Below are 16,669 nucleotides of genomic sequence, written 5' to 3' on the forward strand. Positions count from 1 at the left end.
CAGTGTACTGTTCATTTAGCCTATGTCTCCTAGTGATATGAATCCCTAAATGCAAAGAGTTGGACCCTAGCTCTAGATCCCAAGGTGCATCATGGTATAGTATCACCATTTACAAGCTGTTAGATTTAGTCAAGTCAATCTGCTTCTGTTGCCCTCGATTGTTTGAAGTATAAAATGGGCAGACTAATGCCCACTGGATAAGGATGTCATGTACATCAAGTAAGAACTGGCCTGGGTGGGGAGGGAAGGCCATTGTTAGTCTGTTTTTGTTGCCTAGGATAGGAAAGGTCCATTGCTAAGGCCAGTGACTCTATGCAGTCATGTACCAGTGAGTTCTCCATGACAAACCATGTTCCTCAAAGTTCATGTATTAGAAATAGAGTTCTAAAGACACTGAAGTGGGCAATATCTTATGGAAGGCATTGGCTCACAATGGCTTGGTAACTCAGATGAATGCCGACTGTAACAGAGCTTTGACATTAGACGTTTCTCTCTTTCTCCCTCTTTCTCTTCTTCCTTCTCTCTCCTTCCTTCTCCCCCCTCCTTTCCTCTTTCATTCCTTCTCTCATAGAATAACACAGCAAAAAGGCCTTTGCTAACCCCTCTGTGTTAGACTTTCCAGTCACTCAAACAATGACCCAGACCATTTCTGTTCACGATGAATTGCCCAGCCTGTGGCATATCCCATTATTGCATGATAAAATGGCCTAAGAGCCTCTCCTGGCTACTTTTCCCTACTAAGGATGTCTATGTACCCCTCTTGTTGAGCTTTGGAAGTGATTTCATAGTCACCCACACAGTGGCCCCAGCCTCCCAGAGATGAGTCTGTGGTGTGTAGATTAAGATAAATTCTGCTCAGCATGCTCACAGCTGGCCACAGCACAGCCCTCTAAACACAGCTGGAGGCATGGAAGAAGGCCAGGCATGGTGGCACACGCCTGGCATCCCAGCACTTAGAAGGTGGAGGCAGGAGGAGAGGCCAGCTGTGCAACATGAGACCCTGCCTTCGAAAGAGAACATATGGGAAGACTGGGTAGGCCTTAAGCAAATTCAACACATTTTATTAGAGAGATCGGAGTATCTTCAGGTTTTTATAATGTATGACTATCAAGTTCCTAGAACTGATCCCCCATAGATAACAAGAGATGGTTGTCAATTTATTCCAGAGAGTAGTAACTACAAAAGGACTGAAATTTGATCGTCTGTACGGCAAAGGAAAATTATAGTGTAAAATGTATTGGGATGTGATGCTAGCATCTACAAACGTGTTGAACACACTTTGATTAAACACGTGGTCAGAGATGGCCTCCTTGCCGGAGTGGTATTTGAGTATTTGAGCTAAAATCAAAATGACTAGAAGGATTCGGCCCTGTGAGAGAAGATGATGAGGGAGACAAGCAAAGAAAATAGCAACTTAGATTTTTTTTTTTTTTCAAGCAGCTCGGGGTAGAAATCGAGGTCATTGGAAGGGAAGTTGGTGACTCAGAGGACAAGTGTTGGTGTTAAAGCTGCCAAATGGGGCCTGGGAGGCTGCGATGAAAATATGGAAAGCAAATGAGCAGTCGCACGAGGAAGAGGGAGTTCCCTGATTTAACAGTGACAAGTGGACAACAACTGTGTGCGAGGTGCTGGAGATCCCGAGAAAAATGTGGATCCAGCTTTTACAGGGCTGGTAGCTGGGGTGGAAATGAATAGCTATAATATATGACCAAACATCTAGTAAAGGGACTTACAAGCTGACCCTACAGCACGGGAGACTTCACTGACACTAAGGACACTTCACTTTGTGGATTAAACCTAAGTAGTTAGGTTGCTCCCAAGAGGTGAGGATGAGTCTGCTCAGATTGAGAACCAGGGAGGAGATTCGGCCTTTTGCTGGTGAATGACCTTAAATATCTTCAGAAAGATCTCCCTGCGGGGACAGTTAATGACATATCCGAACGAGATTACAAAGACAGAACTGAGTGGAGTCTACAGCTGAACAGGTAGGTGTACAGATATGGAGAGAGGGGGAAAGAGATTTCCAAGTCGGGATGTCCTAGCAACAGACACCCCCGCCCCTTGTCCCCAAACTTCAAGGCAGAGCTGTGAGTCTAGAGAACTCCCCCGTCTCCCTCTTGCCTCCCTAGCCATTTCTTCTGCCACTCGCTGTTGTCCCAGCAGCCAGCCCCCGCCTCCCTTCTCAGGAAGCTCGGGTCTCCCAGGGAGCCCGGCTGCCCTTGGGGGAGGCCTCTGAGCTGTGTGCCCTGCAGCTCCGCCAGCTTTCGGGGCGACACTAGAGGGGCTCTGCGCCCCCCGCGTGGCTCGCGCTAAGCCCGGCAGGAGGGAGCGTCTCGGCGGAGGAGTGAGGAGGACGGGAGGGAGAGGCGCACCAGAGCCTCGGTCCCGGGCGCCCTGGTCGGCCGCGGAAGAACTGCAGCCTACAACAGGTTCGTAAACCGCGCTCGCTCCGCGTCGCCAGCCGAGTGGCCCGGGGAGACCCTGGCCGAGGGCCCGCGCTGCCCGGAGCCGTGCGCGCTGCCGCTCCGGCCTCTCCTTCCGCAGCGCTTTCCCCCCAACCCCCGCTCCCTTCCACACCGCCCCGGGGACAGCTCCCGGCTCCGGCGGGGCTCGGCGCGCAGCGGGTCCGAGCGGCCCCCGGGGCTCTGCGCGCTCGCACCGGGACTCGCCGGGACGCGGCATCCCGGACGCGACCCACGGAGCGCAGCGCCAGGGCCTGAGCGCTCCCGGGGCGGAAGGCTGCCCTGTCGGGGACTCCGGTTTCTCCCGGAGCGGCGGCGCGGGTGCGCTGGACCTAGGCCTAGTCACCGCCGCGGCCCCAGCCTGGGTCTGCAGTCCCCGAGGCCTGGAGGAGAAATGGCGGGGCTCAGCTAGGACTCGGAGAGAGGGTGGAGGGGACCGGCACAGGAGGGTCCCCGGCTCCAGCGGGGTGAGCTGGGCCTAGTCTGCACTGGGAGGAAGGAGTGAGCCGCCCCCCTTTCCTGCAAACGTCCACCCCACCTCGGGGTGGCGGACTCGGGAGAGACCAACCCAGAAGCCTGGGGCTGCTGGCTGCAACCGCTGGCTCCGGCTGTGCCCGAACATCCCTAGAAAGTGTGAGGCTGAGTTTCCGTCGAGGGGGAGGGGGAAGGGGCTGAGAAACAACAGGGAAGCTGCTGGAAGGAGCCGGGCAGCTGCAGGCTCCGCTCCTTCTTGTGCGGGGCTCCACCCCCACCTAAAGAAAAATCCAAGCTTGCCAGCGAGGGAGGAAGCAGAAGCGACCCGGGCAGCAGGTTGCAAAGGCGGTTTTGCTCCTAGAGAGACTACTGTTAACGAGAAAAGAGGCTGAGCTGCAGAAGCTGGGAGGTTCCCAGACAGGGAAGCCAGCTCTGGGGCGGAAAACCAACCCGAGAAGAAAAATCTCCTCCCGGGAGTTGAAGCTGGGAGGGCCCTCGTGTCACGTGACCCTCTAGTTCTCTCAAAGACACTCGCAGGCAGACAGGGCCTAGGGAGCAGAGGTGTCCCCTAAAATCAGTCAACGATTTAGTAGTAGAATTGAGCCTAGAACCCAGGCTCCTTAACTCCTAGAACCATACGGACGCAGACGAGGAAGAACAGGTGGCCTCTATTCTGAACCGGGCCTCAGTTTTAGCACCTGGTAGCACACAGCGACAGGTAAATAACCGCCTGAAACCTCCTTGACTATGCAAGAGGGGGCGATAGCATTAGCAGAACACACTGGGTTAAGGTTTAATGTCATAGCTATGCAGTGAGTTTAGTGCGGTGCCTGACACATCAATACTGAAAATAAATAAATAAGCCGAGTAGCTGTCATCATTAATTATTCTTTCCGAAAACATGTTCTGGGGACACATTTTGGGAGGATGAAGAAGTGCCCCCAAGGATGCCACAGGCCAGCAGAGGAAGCAAAAAGTAAAATTAAAATATGGTGTAATAAGTACTCAGGCTAGTAAACAAGGCTGTGGGACTTCTGAGGCAGGAGTGTTGGATTGTGGGAGAAAAGAGATAGCAGACAGTTGGAGCTGTGTATAAGGGCCTGGAGGTATGAAATCACAGCTGACGGGGTGATGTCATCATGCCAGAAGGTCCTCAGGATGGAAGGCTGAGGCCAGTAACCAAAGTGCCTTTCAGGATGGAATGTTTCACTTATATTTATAATAGGGTGGTAGTGGGACATAGGAGCTAGGGATGTGGCTCAATCTTTAGAGCAACTGTGGAGCATGTGTCAAGCCCTAGCTTTGATCCCCAGTACCACATAAACCTGGCCAGCTGTAATCCCAGATGGAGGCAGGAAGACCAGGGGTTCAAGGTTATCCTTGACTACAAAGTGAGTTCAAGGCCAGTCTGTACTTCAGGAGATCCTGGAGAGGAAGGGAGCAGGGTAGGAGGATGGCACTGTCCAGCTGACCAATTTAACTCCCTCTACACTGATGTCTACTCTCATCACACACACACACATACACACACCACGTGTACACACCATCCACACACACACCACACCACATACACACGTACCACACATGCACCAGGTACACACACACACACACACACACACACCACACATGCAGCAGGTATACACACACACACCACATGTACACACCATACACACACACCACACCACAGACACACACAGACACACACACCACACTACATACACCATACACACACCACACATGTACCAGGTACACACACACACACACACACACCACACATGCACCAGGTATACACACACACACCACATGTACACACCATACACACACACCACACCACAGACACACACAGACACACATACCACACTACATACACCATACACATACCACACATGCACCAGTTATACACACACACACATACACACACAAACCACACATATGTACACCATACACACACACACACCACATGTATACACCGTACACACACACACCACACCACATACACACACAGACACACACACCACACTACATACACCATACACATACCACACATGCACCAGGTACACACAAACACACCACATACACACACAGACACATACACCACACTACATACACCATACACATACCACACATGCACCAGGTATACACACACACACATACACACACAAATCACACATATATACACCATACACATACAACATACCACACACACCACCACCACATATACACCACCCACATACACACACCATACACTCATACACCACACCACATACATATCACACACCACACACACACACACACACACACACACACACACACACTGACTTATTTTTGAAAAAGCCTAAGACATCATGTAAGACTTCATATCATTGTGTGCAGAGGTATTTTCACCATCAGTAACCCCTTCTGTCACCCAGACATCTGGGCCACCTTAGATGTCATTAAATCTTGACCTTCCTGCCTCCTCCAGTTCTCTCCAGTTCTCAACAGGAAGTTTTAAGGAGCAAACCGTACTGTGCTGACACGTACATTAGAAGAAGCTACGCTGGGAAGAGTGGGAGCTGACAAATGTTACCCAGCCAGAATTGTACGATAGTGGTACACCAGCCAGTATCCAGAAAGAAAATCAAAACACAAATCAAGACCTGTAAAGAAAAACTGAGTTCCCCCTTCAAGTGACCTTCACTGTGAATCCATACAATGGAGGTGTGGTGATTAGTAAGTTTTTACTGATTCATGGGCATTCCCAGTACTGACAGCAGGGCCAGGATCTCTGAATGGATCATATGTAGAGCTTTTCAGTTCACTATTTGCTTAGAGGATTTGCCCTTTTGGTTTCCTGGTACTTGCAGCAGTATGCTAATTCCTTTTCCAGCTCTTAAACGTAGGGCAGGGGATGGTTACCTGGTCTCCATGATGAAGGTCATGTGTGGCAGCTAGTCTCTAAGACCTGGCAGGCTTCCTTTATACAGGCTTTAGAAGTGACTTGAAGGTAGGTTTGTGGTACTAAGCCTCTGGCCATCTGCGTACTTCCCAGGTGGCTCCCTGGTTCTTGTTAGCAGAGGCTTCTGAAGTTAGGCACCCATACTCCATCTCTGTGGAGTTCTGCTCAGTTTCTTTTAGTCCTGATAGGACTACCCCATGATGAAGCCTTTTTCTCCATCTGCCCTGAATTTGGCCACACCTCCCTCTGGGCTACAGACTTCAGCTCCTTTGATGTAGTCAATGAATAGTGTTTTTGCCCAGGCTCTGGCAGAACTCAGAATTCTGTGTCTCTTTAGAGTATAAAGTCTCTCCAGTGACTGCTGCAATGTGACAGCTATGTTGAGTGGCTATGCCTTCATTGGGCTCTGGTATTCTGACTCAGAAGTTAGTATTTTCCCTTTTCAGGGGAAGCCTCTGGCCTGTGCAATACTGTGAAAGATGATGTCTCATAAGTTACCCTCAGTTAAAGGAAGATAAATGAGGAAACAGTCAAGGAGCTCTTGATATGCCCAGTGAAGAGAAGTCAACAGAAAGTAGCCAATGAACTTGCTTCATGTCTGGGCATAAGACTACCACAGGCAAAGCTGGTGACAGAGAGCATGAGCCAGTGAAGTTAGCCTGAACTAACAGGTCCAGAGGTACTACTTTCTCTGGATGGACTGCCATGCAGAGTGCCTCAGAGGGACTCTACTCTTCTTCAAGACACTTAGTCACTGACTAGCTCTTCCACATCAAGCATTGCAGGTGCTGGTGACACGGCATACCTGGACACATGTGACACCTGCTTTCCTAGGGCTTACATGCTCAGAGTAGACACCATCATTGAAAACAATGCAAAGACAACTATGACAGATATGGGAATGGTGACATCGAACTGGTGTCCAAATAACAGTCATGTCTGTAGGGAAGCACACTCCACAGACTCTGAAAAGAGCAAAGGGCTAAATGTAAGCCTGGGCTGTTTGGGAACAGGTAGGGAGCCATCATGTCTGGAATAGAGTGAGTATGCAGAAAACCGACCATAGATGAGATCAGGGTAGGGCAGGGCAGGGCTAGACAAAGTAGAAGCTTCCTTCCGAGCCATGGTCACAAGGTGGAGTTTTATTCAAAATACATAGAAACTGGTTTTGCTTTTTAAGTAAGTCTCTGTTGGCTATGTGGAGCGTGGTTGGCCCAGGATGCTGAGTTAGGAGCAGAGGAGGCAGAGAGGATGAGATACTGCCTTCCTGCTTTGAGTCAGACAAGGGCAGGTATGACCCCATGGCAAGGGCCAGCATGAGCAATATCATTGAAGCAAAGGGTCTGCTCCAGCAAAGCAAAAAAAAGGAGGGTTTGCTCAAAGGGGCCTCTGGGAGCCTCCCCGAGCCCCCGCGGAGGCAGGCTGAGATTTCTTGGTCTTTCCCCACTCTTTGATTAAACAATTGCCTTCCTAGCCAGGAGTCTAGGCTTGGAATCTATGTCCCATATTGGGCGCCATATACTGAAGTAAGTTTATAGGGGGAGGGATTCTGCCTCACTCTTTCCTGTTTAATTCCTGAGTAAACAACACAAAGACATCGGAATTTATTTACAAGCTACAAATCTAAACTGGGCAGGTTCTGTGACTATTATAACCTCGCTAGGCTATTAATAACCAGACAAATATCCCATTACTTGCCAAGTGAGACTTGCTCTGTTTCATGTATGTCTTCAATATGAGCTTCGTTTGGCCATGTGCTCAGGGTCCATCCTCATGGTCCCTGATCATGGTCCATCCTCATGGTCCATCTTGCCTCATGGGGACCTCCTTCTTCCCCTACAGTTTTCCTTCTCCTCATGTTCCCTACCTGAGACCACACACACACACACACACACACACACACACACACTCAATCTCAGTCTCAAGTTCCACCTTCTTCTCTCTCCTGTTCAGTCACAGGCTCCAGTCTTTTATTGTCCAATCTGAGATTGGGGAGCATTCTTTACAGTAGATGGTCAATACAATGTCCATGTCCAGGCTGTAACCTGATCTTGGGGCCTAGAACTCAACCTCTGAATGTACAATATACAGTATACAAGACAGATCCCAACCTAGGCAGTGGGTGTCAGGTTGTTCTTGGGGAAGGAGAGGAGCAGAGCTGGTAGACAGGCAGAGGCAACAATGGCAGAGAGGGATCTAGATTGCCTAACACAGATCTCAGCTCTCCAGAGAGACAATTGGTGAATTCAGGGAAGTCATCTATCTTTGTGAGCTCCACCTCCTCATTCTTATGATCCAAGTCCCTCCTTCAACGGGATTCCATAAGGATTAAACAATGAGACATTCAGGGAGCCCTGGCACTCAGAGAGTAAATCTGAGGGCTGGAGGAAGGTTCATTCACAAGGCGCTTGCTATGCAAGTGTGAGCACCTGAGCTCAGATCCCAGCACTCACTAAAGAGCTGGGTGTGGTTGTGTGCACATGGAATCCTAGAGCTGGGGAGGTAAAGACAGGAATCTTCTTGGGGCTTTCTGGCCAAATAATCTTCCCAAATTAGTGAGAGACCTTGTCTCAAAAAAAAAAAAAATGAAAGAAAGAAAGAAAGAGAGAGAGAGAAGAAAAAAAGAAAGAAAGAAAGAGAAGAGGAGAGAAGAGAAGAAAGAGTAGAAAAAGAAAAACAAGTGAGAAGGCACCTCTGGCAAGCACAAGGGCACACACACACACACACACACACACACAGAGAGAGAGAGAGAGAGAGAGAGAGAGAGGTGCATATGCACAAACCAAATCACATGTACCATATGTGCAGAATAAATAAAAACAAAAAAAGAAAGAGCAGTGTGGTTACCGCTAAATTAAAAGGGGGCAAAAGAGAGTAGGCTAGCAAGATGCATGTGCCAAGTGACACCAGCTGGAGCCCAGCTCTGAGGATCTACAATCTGGAGATGGCTGTCATGTTCTATAGTAAGTGGGGGCTAGCAGAACCTTTCAAGAGGGAGTCTGGTAGTGGAGAGCAACAAAACCCCGAGGCCCAGAGAGGGAAGGGAATTTACCCACACTTACACAGCCAGCTACCAGCAGGACTCTGCCATCTGTCTCCCCCATGTCTGTAGGATGGCAGCGTCAGGTTATATTTTGTTCCCCCGTGACATCCTCAGGGCCTATAAGAATTCCTAGTATCTTCTCAGTAAATATTTATATAATACATTGCTGAGTCAGAGACCAAATGGAACAGGAAACATCGGAAACCTCGGATCCTTGAGAAGATTCATGCATTTAAGGCAACGAGCAAACACCCTCCATAAAATAGATCAAACAGCTATAGAGGTTTGTCCTGAGCCCCTCCAAACCCCAGGTCCTCTTATCATAAAAGACACGGATGTATGCACTTCCCTTGCTGCCCCCTCAGTCCACAACAAGCATCACTTCATAGTGTTCAGAAGATAATCTTGGTAATGTGCCTACAAGATGAAAACGGTTGCCTAGACTTCAGTGTGGTAATTGCCACTGCAGAGAAAATGCATTTCTCCATTTGCAAGAGGCAGGCCTTTGTGTTCCAAAAAAAAAAAACCCAAAAACCAAAACAAACAAACAAACAAAAAAACCAAACCACCAGCCATTAGAATTCCTGTGGCTGACTCATTGGGAAATTGTGACAGCCAGGCAAGCAAGTAGGGTCTTTCAGTTCAAGCAGCAGATGGCTAGAGAAGCCCAGCGCCAGTTCTCAATGCTGAACACCTACTCAGAGCAGGGTACAGGGCCAGGCACCTCTCCAACAAGAGAAGCCCATCCTGCCACCTGCTAGCTGGGCCATATGACCTTCTCTGAGCTTCAATGTCATAATCTATAAAGAGGAGAAAGGCTGGTGGGGTCCCTGAGGTCATTTTGGCTTTGGCAGGCCGTGTACAAGTGTCTCTTCAACGCTGCCAGGAACAGTGTATAGTAATTGTATCCTCCTGTTTCCAGAACGCGCGAACACAAAGCTGGAAGTGTCTTCCTAGGCCATCCTTCTTGGGTCAGGATAAGGGCCGGGCCTTCAAAGATCTCAGGTCTAATGGGAAGAAAGAAAAAAAGAACACATAAAATTATTTGCCAGGTTCTATACATTCTAAGAGAATTTAAAGGGGGAATGTAATACAGAGTGGATCTGTTTAACAAAAGCATCGGGGAAGAATCTAAGAAGAGGTAGTGAAGCTAACAGATGTATAGATAACACATATATAACAGATATGTACACAACTGTTATATATACAACAATTATATATATAAAGGATGGCCATGGGACAAGCCAGCACCAGGCAGAAGAAACAGAAAAGGCAGGTACCCTGGATCATGGGAAACCCAGCAAAGTTGCAGGATGGAAACGGAGTGACCAGTCAGGGCAGGGGGTGGTGGGAGCCCTTAGAGGCTAGCGTTGTCAAGGTCAGCACTGTGAGATTCACACTGGGGAACAATCTAGTAGCTGCTGAGGCTAGGGCAGGAGCTGGAGCTAGGATCTCCCCAGGATTGGTGTTCTACAATCTCTCCCGTGTCTCTATTCCACCCAAGCCAGGAGGCTGAGTCCCTTCTTCCCCAACCCCACACCTCCTCAAGCACAAAGCCTGCTTCTGCTTCTCCCATCTCCACACTCTGAGTCTCTGTCCCATACCTCTCACTGTCCATAGCCTGGCAAGACTACCCCAAGCTCCCACCTTCCCCTGCACTCAAAACCCATCCCAGAGGCCCAACACTGAGGCCCATCCATCAGCGGTTCTCTTCCTGGCTGGTCTAAAGCTCCTTACAAGTGTGCCCTGAGGGCCCTGCCTCAAGGCCAGCCGCACACTTCCAAACTCCCCTCCTGGACCACACTCTCGCCAAGATTTTGCAGATGGTGTTCCCTCTATCTGGCAAGCCTTTTCCATTCAGCTGTCCAGTCCTTATTGAGCCTCTTTGTCATCCTCTGCAGAAAGAAGCTATGACACTGGACTGGTCAGATAGTGAGATGTTCAAGACAGAGTGCTGAAACTGAGACCCTCCCCCTGTGTGGTTAGGACAGCTAGCCTGTGAAAGGGGCTAGTTAGTCTGAGAGTTGACACTTTGGACTACTACAAGTCCTGACCTTCTCTCTGCCTACTCTCCCATTCACTCACTTGACAGTTGACTGAGCACCTACTGTGTACTAGCACCTACAGTCCTAGCTGTTTGGGACTCAGTAGGAGGTTGAAACCAAGCAGTTGACTATACCAAGCATTTCTTCTTTGTTGACTTCTCAGAGGTCAGGCATGTGACCCTGCACCCAGGTGGCCCAGCCCAAAGCCACACAAGTCACCATTTGCACTTAGATGCAGTTACTGGGAAGAATGCAGTCCTTCCATCCCTCTGTCACCCCCCCCACACACACACACACAGGCCCCCCTGTAACCCCCAAACACACACAGCCCCCACTCCCCACCCCCAGCCAGTCGGAAAACAGTAACTCGGCCATGGATCCAGTCCAGTTGCTGATTTTCCCTTGAGAGGAGGAGTCACACCCATCCCTTTTATCGCTGTACCACTGCCTTGGAACCCAGCCTGGCATTCTCACTCAGCCACCATCAGACACCTGCCGTGGCCTGCTCAGTCCTGTGTTCTGGAGAGCAGCCCGAAGGAGCCCCTATTCCAACAACGAGGCTAGGGCCTGAAGCTGTGTGTAGTGAAGGTTAAGCATAACCACATAGGATATGGGAGAGGGGTCAGTGGACCTGAGGACTGATGGAAACAAAGGGCCAAGAGTCCTCTCTGTGCGACCTCCCGTTCTACCACACAGTGTGTCTCTGTGAGCCGGGCAGCCCCTTGTCCTTCAGAACCTCAGCCCATACTTTGTTAAATGACAGATGCACCTGAAGTAGTACTGTTACTGGAAAGCAAACAAGGAGAATCCAGGAGGAAGTGACAGGTTGTGTTGGGAGGAAGCAGGTAAGCAGCTATTGCAGGCCCCTTAACAGCCTCCTTCCAGTGCTCAGCCAAGAGGAGGCCCACCAGGCCTTGAGTTCAGCAGCTGGATGGATAGTCTGAGGACTATGGGTTGGGATCCCAGCTCCGTGCATACTTCCATGTGAACTGGGTTATCACGCCAACTGCCTTCCTGCCTCTGCTCTCTGTTAAATTGGACCTCTCTAATCCTCAGTGTGTAAAAGCAGGTCTACCAGACCATGGGAGCAGGCTCAGTCAACAAACACTGGTGAGACGTTGACATTGCCAGACCTTGGGAAAGGCCTGGACACAGACACAGATGAGCCAATGCTGGCATCTTACAGCAAGATTGGCACCGCCAGGGCTAAAGTGAGGGAAGTCATTGGGATTTGAGGGACTCTCATGTATGTGAGCTGGCAGCCAGGATCCAGCTGGCACACAGGAGGTAGGCACCATTAAAGCCTCATTATACAGAAGAGGAAGCAGAGACATGGGGAGATACAATAGATATCCCCAAAGCCAGAACTGGAAACCAGACATGATTGACAAGAGAATGTATCCGTTGACACCAGATACCCTGGTGGCACCACCCAAGCGTTTCCTGAGCCAGTAAACAAGATGGGCAACTGCTGGCAGGTTAAGTGGAGAGAGATCCATCCTACCCAGCCCTTTGCTAGAATTGAAAAGGAAGCAGCGGTAGGCTTGGCTGGAGACCACAGTGACTGAGGACACCGATGCCATGTTCACTTAGGAAGCCCGACCCTGGCTGCACTCTCAACTCCAAACCCTTTCTCCTTCTCTAGGAAGCTAAGCGTCTCTGGCGTGCTATCCACCCCGCTTGCTGTCTGACGCTGCTGCATCCCAGCTCGTCCAGGAGGCACAGGTAAGGGCACTGCCCAAGGTCATAACCACGGGCAGCGTTCAGGGAGCCGCTTGCCCGGGACTAAGATGTCGGGATTAGTCTGCCTCTTCTAAGTCGGAGTGAGATGATTCGGTCAGGGGCAGTGCAGCGGTTCAGGCTTCGTCTTCCGGGTGTTATCTTATCAAGCACTTCCTCTCAAAGCCCGAGGTGCCCGTTCTCCTCCGTGGTTCCCGATGAGAAAAGTGAAGCTCAGAGAACAGTCCAGGGTACAGGACTGTCGGTGGCTAAGGCTGAGTTCCAATCTATTCTTCTTGTCTGTGGTCCAGGAGCCCGTGCCTGAGCACACTGGGACTCGGTCTGTGTTTAACAGACAAACGAGGCAACTGATGAGTCCTATCTGGTAAAATGAAGGTAGAGCTGGGTCACCACTGGCTCTTTGCTCTTTCTGCTAGCTCACAGCACCCTCCTCCTCTCCTTCCTCCTTTCTGTCCCCATCCCCACATCTCAGTAGTGGTGTCCATTACCCTCTTCTGCAAAGACAGAAGGACCATGGATGGAGCAGCCGACCTCAGCTGTCCTGCAGGTTAGCCAAGTTTAGTCACCCCCACCCCCATTCTTCTTCCATCCCCCTGTCTCTTCCCCACCACCCACCACTGGTAATCCAGTGTGCATAGATGTAAACTTGCTTCTTTAAATAAACAGCCCCAGAGTTTCGTAGCAAATAGTCTTTTGAGGGGAGGAACCGTCTCTGGGCCACCTCATATTTAGCATACAGTGATCCACATATTTGTACAGAAAGAGTGTGTGTGGTTACAGGGATCACTTGAACGCTATAGATACCGTGGCTCATCCAGATGGGAGCTATTTACGACACTGAGTCATTCACAGACAACTGAGGAATCCCAGGCTGGGCTCTGAGCCCCAGCACCACAGCCTCATGGCTCTCTGCCTCATAGATGGGGGAGGGGAGAGGGATAGAGATCCCATGGCAGAACAGAGACCTGGGGGCCGGGAGGGGAGGGGGCAGCATTTTGGTTATGAGAAACTGAAACTTTCCCTTTGGTGTTTCCTGCTTCAAGCCGGTGTCTTCCACCTAGAGCATTCCACCTTCCCAGGCCTTCGGAGCCGACATGTACAGGAAAAAAAAAACCGAGACTGAGGAGGGTTAGGGTCCTGCCCAGTGTCCCACAGAAAGTCTTTGCCCAAACTGACACTATTACCAGCCTGCTGATCACAGCCTGGAGGTCTTTTGCTCCCTAGCCACCTTCCAGGATTCCCCCGAGGAGCGTCCTGTCCCAGTAGCATGAGCGCCTCTCAGCACTGCCTTCCTCGGATCCTCTAAGTGCTGAGCTAAGCAGAATCTCCCTTACTCGAACTGTCCTGTGTTTGGATCAGGGCTCGCACACACTGTGTGTTCAATGCCCATGGACTGAGCGATAGTCAAACCTAACTCAGCAGCAGTTCCTGGAGAAAGAACCCGAGTTCTCTGTTATCTCCTTGCTCCTTCTTGTCACTATGCCAGTTCTCTATCCATATAAAAATAGGCTCCCTCCTACTTGCCACCCACTTCTGCCCAATTCTATAATGAATCAATTTTATTAATAGGCTTTGGGATGGAAACTTAACAAAGGCTTTTTGTGAAAGTCACCATTTATCTCCCTATATAGTTCACTTCTCAAAGAATTCTAATAAACTAGTCAGGTGGGATTCAGCCCTTCCATAAAACACCACTAATCCTCCTCTCTTTCCCTCCATATACAATGTGTCTCTTTAAGCACTGGGGACCAGATGTATCCAGTTGTTCTAACAGACAGCAGAGACACAAGAGCAAGGCTCTGGCGTCGGGGCTGTGTTACATTCTAGCTGGCCACTTAAATGTCCCTAGATTTATATTGATTACCCAGAGACCTAGACAATTTAATTGTCACAGGAGATTAAATGAAATAATGTCTGTGTCGTACCAAGCAGGTCTGTACTGAGTGCTTCGTGAAGGCTTGTGGGTACATAACTGACTGGGACTGAAGGACTCAAGACCCCTTCCACAGCAGACCCTAGAGGGGGAGGGGCCAGCCAGCTTTGCCATTCCAGGTCCTCAGTCAGACTCCAGGAGGTGGTTGAGAGGGGCGGTAGTCACTACAAGGGAACCCCTGCCAGCCACCTCAGGGAACCCCTGCCAGCCACTTCAGGAGGGGTAGAGTATTTTGGCTCCTGATCATAGAGATTCCAGGTCCCCCGTAATAGGAACGCGCAGTGGTGGGAGTTCTCCTATCTTCAGAAGCAGGTGTGTGAGAGAATGCCAGGTGCCAGCATTCAGACCACTACAGCAAACCTTGGGAAGAAGGTCAGAAGTGTAGGATCCCCTCTCCAGCCATGCCCGCGTGGAAAGTGTTGCCCTCAGGGAATGTTGTAGCTGGAATCTTGATGCAAAGCAAATCCTAAATGTTAGGATATGCACTGCTGGACTCTCTCTCTCTTGATGAGAGTCTGGCTTAGTATGAATAAGCAGAAGTACACAGCCAGTGTCCCCAGCTAGAGCTGGCTGCCTTGGTTTGATTTGAGCAGAGTTATATAATTGACTTGGCATCCGTTAACTTGTGTAGTTTTGAACTTAATAATGCACATGTGCCCACCAAGACAAACCTTCCTAGAACTTGGGCTGAGCTGAGATCTGGCCTTATAGCATGAGGAAGACCCCCAAAGATATAAGATAAATATCTAAGGATATTTCAGGGTATCTCAGAGAGGAGCAGGAGCCATATTCAAAACTAAGGGAAATGTGTAGTAGTGTTGGTATGATCAAGGGTACAGTGAGGTGGACTATTATTAGAAATATTTATGACGTTGAAATTCTGTCCAGATCTTTCTGTGTGTTTAAGCCAACAGGCTCCTCTCTTACTGGGCCAAGCTCCCTTTAGGAGCTTCCACCTCATAGGGATCAGGACCTCTAAGTTAGGGGATCCAACAAGCTCAGCAATGAGAAGAGAAAGCAGGCGGAGGTCAGGAGTCAGGCAAGGGCTGGGATACTTATCAGCAGCCCATGCTGGGATTAAGATGTGGGCTTTGAGTAAGCGGTGACTCTGACTCCAGAGAGAGACTCTGCTGAGAGGAGCAGTGTCTCAGGACCATGGGTGATGGGTAAGACCTCTGGCATCACAGTGAGCATGGCAGCCAGCATTCCAGAGTCACTTTAACTAGCTCAATCATTACCCAGAATGCAACCGGGGCCCTGAGAAAGACAGACATCTGGGGAACAAACGGGTCTGGGGTGAACAGGGGACTCTCATTGCATTCCGGGCATGCTTGTGTCTGCGCCCCACACCAGCAGAACCCCATAAGAGGAACCATCCTCCATTTTTCCCTGCCCCCTTTGTGCCCTCTAACACACTGGGCACAGTCAGATCGGTTGGCTAATGGATGAGCAATGAGGTCAGAGCAACGCTTAGAAAGCCAGCAGGATATTAAAAGATGGCAAGACAAAACAGTCCAAAAGCAGAGAGGCCCAACCAGGAAGGACAACACAGACCCTCAGGAGTCTATAAAAGAAAGTTGAACTTAATAGGACCAAGGGACAGTCACAGACGTGGGTTTGTTGATGTCCCTATGAGTCACAGGCTTCTGAAAAAGGGTCTCAGAAGACATTAATAGGACAACGTTGGTGGTCGGGAAGCTCCCCAAAAGCAGCCCTGGTTTCCCAGCCCCATTTTAATCACAAATCTCTGCTTTCATTGTTTTATATACTGGACTCTCGTACAGAGCTTTATTTTTAAAGGAGTCTTTGGACTTAAAAAGACATATATTGAAAAGTGCTGGAGTTGAAAAGGCTTAAACACCCCAGAGTAGACATCCCTCACCTGCCCCACCCCTGGGGCTTCAGGAAAGAAGCCATCGAGCCTCCTTATTCTCGGCTGTCTGTAGAGCATCCTCCTAGGAGTGTGTGCTGCCTTGGCTGAGATGCAGCACCCCAAATGCCGGCGTGCATGGGACTGATGCTGCCCTCGCTGAG

General features: G+C 49.9%; 1 protein-coding gene across 2 annotated transcripts in view; it reads left to right on the forward strand.

Moving 5' to 3' along the window:
- Positions 1-2,140: 2,140 nt before the first annotated feature.
- Cplx2 (complexin 2) overlaps positions 2,141-16,669 on the forward strand; it is a 75,796-nt gene continuing 61,267 nt past the window's right edge. Inside the window, exons 1-2 of one of the 2 annotated variants that reach the window (XM_031358216.1) lie at positions 2,141-2,429; positions 12,608-12,687. The gene's annotated coding sequence lies outside the window, so the exon portion shown is untranslated. The remainder of the gene's footprint in view (positions 2,430-12,607; positions 12,688-16,669) is intronic. The other variant, XM_031358218.1, reaches the window with a different exon arrangement.

Source organism: Mastomys coucha, unplaced genomic scaffold, assembly GCF_008632895.1.
Source record: "Mastomys coucha isolate ucsf_1 unplaced genomic scaffold, UCSF_Mcou_1 pScaffold7, whole genome shotgun sequence".
Classification (NCBI taxonomy): domain Eukaryota; kingdom Metazoa; phylum Chordata; class Mammalia; order Rodentia; family Muridae; genus Mastomys; species Mastomys coucha.